We start from the raw sequence: 5,083 nt of genomic DNA on the forward strand, positions 1-5,083 counted from the left end.
CTCCCGAGTAGCTGGGACTACAGGCGCCCGCCACCTTGCCCGGCTAGTTTTTTTGTATTTTTAGTAGAGACGGGGTTTCACCATGTTAGCCAGGATGGTCTCGATCTCCTGACCTTGTGATCCGCCCGTCTCGGCCTCCCAAAGTGCTGGGATTACAGGCTTGAGCCACCGCGCCCGGCCTTTTTGTGTTTTTTTAATTGGATTTTTGTTTTATAGATCCTGTAAGATTTATGCTTTAAAGAGATTCTGTTTTGATGTGTTTCCAGTATTTGTTTCAAGATTTAGAGCTCCTTTTAGCAGTTCTTGTAGTGCTGGTTTGGTAGTTGCAAATTTTCGCAGCATTTGTTTGTCTGAAAAAGACTGCATCTTTCCTTCATTTATGAAGCTTAGTTTTGCTGGACACGAAATTCTTGGCTGATAATTGTTTTGTTTAAAGAGGCCAAAGATAAGGACTCGATCTCTTCCAGCTTATACGGTTTCTGCTGAGAAATCTGCTGTTAATCTGATAGGTTTTCCTTTATAGGTTACCTGGTGCTTTTCCCTCATAGCTCTTAAGATTCTTTACTCAGAGATACGTTCGTCAGCTTGCTGCTTTCTGCCTGTGGACACCGCCAAAGAAGCATCGTTAAAGTCTCTCTTCTCCCTGCCCTCATGTCTAAGTCAGAGTCTCCTAAAGAGCCCGAACAGCTGAGGAAGCTCTTCATTGGAGGGTTGAGCTTTGAAACAACCGATGAGAGCCTGAGGAGCAATTTTGAGCAATGATGAACGCTCACGGATTGTGTAGTAATGAGAGATCCAAACACCAAACGTTCCAGGGGCTTTGGATTTGTCACATATGCCACTGTGGAGGAGGTGGATGCAGCTATGAATGCAAGGCCACACAAGGTAGATGGAAGAGTTGTGGAACCAAAGAGAGCTGTCTCAAGAGAAGATTCTCAAAGACCAGGTGCCCACTTAACTGTGAAAAACATATTTGTTGGTGGCATTAAAGAAGACACTGAAGAATATCACCTAAGAGATTATTTTGAGGAGTATGGAAAAATTGAAGTGATTGAAATCATGACTGACCAAGGCAGTGGCAAGCAAAGGGGCTTTGCCTTTGTAACCTTTGAGGACCATGACTCCGTGGATAAGATTGTCATTCAGAAATACCATACTGTGAATGGCCACAACTGTGAAGTTAGGAAAGTCCTGTCAAAGCAAGGGATGGCTAGTGCTTCATTCAGCCAAAGAGGTCGAAGTGGTTCTGGAAACTTTGGTGGTGGTTGTGGAGGTGGTTTTGGTGGGAATGACAACTTTGGTCATGGAGGAAACTTCAGTGGTCGTGGTGGCTTTGGTGGCAGCCATGGTGGTGATGGATATGGTGGCAGTGGGGATGGCTATAATGGATTTGGTAATGATGGAAGCAATTTTGGAGGTGGTGGAAGCTACAGTGGTTTTGGCAATTACAACAATTAGTCTTCAAATTTTGGACCCATGAAGGGAGGAAATTTTGGAGGCAGAAGCTCTTGCCCCTATGGCAGTGGAGGCCAATACTTGGCAAAACCATGAAACCAAGGTGGCTATGGCGGTTCCAGCGGCAGCAGTAGCTATAGCAGTGGCAGAAGATTTTAATTAGGAAACAAAGCTTAGCAGGAGAGGAGAGCCAGAGAAGTGACAGGGAAGCTACAGGTTACAACACATTTGTGAACTCAGCCAAGCACAGTAGTGGCAGGGCCTAGCTGCTACAAAGAAGACATGTTTTAGACAAATACTCATGTGTATGGGCAAAAAACTAGAGGACTGTATTTGTGACTAATTGTATAACAGGTTATTTTAGCTTCTGTTCTGTGGAAAGTGTAAAACATTCCAACAAAGGGTTTTAATGTAGATTTTTTTCTTTTTTTGCACCCATGCTGTCGATTGCTAAATGTGATAGTCTGATCATAACGCTGAATAAATGTCTTTCTAAGAAAGAAAAACAAAAATTATTTCCACCTTCTTAACTTTAGGTAACCTGATGACAATGTGCCTAGGCAATGATCTTTTTGCGATGAATTTCCCAGGTGTTCTTTGTGCTTCTTGTATCTGGATGTTCAGGTCTCTAACAAGGCCAGGGAAGTTTTCCTTGATTATTCCCCCAAGTATGTTTCCCAAACTTTTAGATTTCTCTTCTTCCTTAGGAACACCAATTATTCTTAAGTTTGGTCATTTAATGTAAGCCCAGATTTCTTAGAGGCTTTGTTCATATTTTCTTATTCTTTATTCTTTGCTTTGGTTGGATTGAGTTAATTGGAAAACCTTGTCTTTGAGCTCTGAAGTTCTGTCTTCCGCTTGTTCAACTCCATTGCTGAGACTTTCCAGGGCATTTTGCATTTCTCTAAGTGCGTCCATTGTTTCCTGAAGTTTTGATTGTTTTTTATTTATGATATCTATTTCATTGACGATTTCTCCCCTCATTTCTTGTATCTTTTTTTTTTTTTGTTTAATTTCCTTAAAATGGGTTTCACCTTTTTCTGGTACCTCCTTGATTAGCTTAATAACTGACCTTCTGAATTCTTTTTCAGGTAAATCAGGGATTTCTTCTTGGTTTGAAGCCATTGCTGCTGAGCTAGTGTGGTTTTTTTAGAGGTGTTAAAGAACTTTGTTTTGTCATATTACCAGAGTTGGTTTTCTGGTTCCCATGACAGAGTCATGGTAGACTCTGTCAGAGGGAAAGTCTAGGGATGAAGGCTGTTGTTCAGATTACTTTGTCCCACAGGGTGTTCCCTTGATGTAGTACTCTCCCCCTTTTCCTAGGGATGTGGCTTCCTGAGAGCCAAGCTGTAGTGACTGTTATCTCTCTTCTGGATCTAGCCACCCAGCAAGTCTACCAGGCTCTAGGCTGGTACTGTGGTTGTCTGTACAGAGTCCTCTGATATGAGCCGTCTGTGGGTCTCTCAGCTGTGGATACCAGCACACTATTTGCGGTGTCCTACAGGAGCAATCCACTTTCTCCAGAGGGTTCGTGGGTTCTCTCAGCTTTCTGATTTATTCCTGAGTAGTTCTGGAGCAAAAGATCACGAAGCAAGACTCCACACACTGCTGTCCAAGTGGGAGCTGCAATCTAGTCCTGTCTCCTGTCTGCCATGATCCTCCATGATGATCCCCCCAATTTACTGCCTTTTCATGAGCTAGGGCCAAAGCTCTGCAATTCTCATCATCTTGTCTTTTAAGCTACCAACATTGAGATAATGAGGACACACAGCTATTTTTCCTCTCCAGTAGCAGTTGATGGAGCAGAAAGCTCCTGATCAGGTATTTCAATATGAGCAGCCTCACAGCGTGCTGGTTCCAGAGTAATAGGACTTCTTACATGGCTGTTGGTTTCCCTAGAGTGCATGTTGTGAAAAGCCAACTTGGAAACCACAAGACTTATCACCCAGTTTCAGAAATTTCAGTGTCATTTCCAACTCCTTTTATTGGTAAAGCAGATCAGAAGACCAAACCAGATTCAGCATGGGAGGAGACTATGCAAGAGAGTTGTAGTGCACTGGAAGGCCAACATTGAGACTAACTACCATGGTCCCAGGAGAAGGAGACTCCTGGAGAAGAAAGAAGCTGTGGAGACAGAGATGGGGGAACTAATTCCAATATACTGAGCAGAAGTGGGTCTTTCAGAAATTATGCAGTGTGGAGGTCTGTAGATCTACCTGGTTCACACTACCTGTTCCCCATGACCTATCCTCCCTACTCCCAGCATGAAACTCATATATTCACCACCAAGAGATCTAGCATTTGTGCACTTTCTGCAAAGGGGACATTTGCAATGAAACTCCCAGTCCAACAATCCAAAACTCTGCTAATCTCTCCCTCTCTAGTCTGTTATGTAGGCAGGGAGGAGGAGGAGGAGGCACCTAGAGTGATGGCTTTGGGTGATTTGGCCAGCTCAGACATTTCTTACTAAACCCTGGAGATCAGTGTAGATGTGCAGCTTTTGGTACTTGACTCCTCTGTGCATGGATATGAACTGCATTCAGCAATTCCACAGAAGGAGGGAAAGCAGTACCTGACACCTTGTTACACTGGGCAAATTCACAGCTGCAAACAAGCCTGCATGATAGCTCTGTTTGTGCTCGTATTAAATATTTTCTCCAAATTTCATCATGTAAGGAATGTGACTTAATGAATTTCCTGTGTAATTTAAAAAATGGAAACTGGCACCTGGTGTGGTGGCTCACACTTGTCATCCCAGTATTTTGGGAGGCTGAGGTGGGTGGATCACTTGAGGTCAGGAGTTCAAGACCAGCCTGGCCAACATGGTGAAACTCCATCTCTACTGAAAATACAAAAAAAAAAAAAGAGAGGGGTGCAGGCACGGTAACTCATGCCTGTACTCCTAGCATTTTGGGAGGCTGCAGTGGCAGGATTACTTGAGCTCAGGAGTTCAACATAATGAGACCTTGTCTTAATTAAGCTTTTCTTTTCTTTTTTTTTTTTTTTTGAGATGGGTCTCGCTCTGTCGTCCAGGCTAGAATGCAGTGGTGCAATCTCAGCTCACAGCAACCTCTGCCGCCTGGGTTCAAGCGATTCTCCTGCCTCATCCTCCTGAGTAGCTGAGATTACAGGCACGTGCCACTAGGTCCAGCTAATTTTTTTTGTATTTTTAGTAGAGACGGGGTTTCAGCGTCTTGGCCAGGCTGGTCTTGAATGCCTGACCTCACGATCCACCTGTCTTGGCCTCCCAAAGTGCTGTGATTACAGGCATGAGCCACCACACCCAGCCAAGCATTTTTTTAATTAAAGAAAACATAGGACAGGCATGGTGACTCACTCTTGTAAACCCAGCACTTTGGGAGGCCAAGGGAGGTGGATCACCTGAGGTCAGGAGTTTGAGACCAGCCTGGCCAATGTGGCAAAACCTGTCTCTACTAAAAGTACAAAATTTAGCAGTATATGGTGGCGGGTACCTGTAATCCCAGCTACTTGGGAGGCTGAGGCAGGAGAATTGCTTGAACCAGGCAGGCAGAGGTTGCAGTGAGCCAAGATTGCACTACTGCACTCCAGCCTGGCGACAGAGACTCCGTCTCAAACAAACAAAAAAAAATCAGCCAATTACATTAAA

General features: G+C 44.0%; 1 pseudogene; it reads left to right on the plus strand.

The window, feature by feature from the left end:
• The first annotated feature begins 569 nt into the window (after positions 1 to 569).
• On the plus strand, positions 570 to 1,803 carry LOC701251 (heterogeneous nuclear ribonucleoprotein A1-like; annotated as a pseudogene).
• The last annotated feature ends 3,280 nt before the right edge of the window (positions 1,804 to 5,083 follow it).

This window comes from Macaca mulatta, chromosome 18 (assembly GCF_049350105.2).
Source record: "Macaca mulatta isolate MMU2019108-1 chromosome 18, T2T-MMU8v2.0, whole genome shotgun sequence".
In the NCBI taxonomy this organism is placed as follows: Eukaryota; Metazoa; Chordata; class Mammalia; order Primates; family Cercopithecidae; genus Macaca; species Macaca mulatta.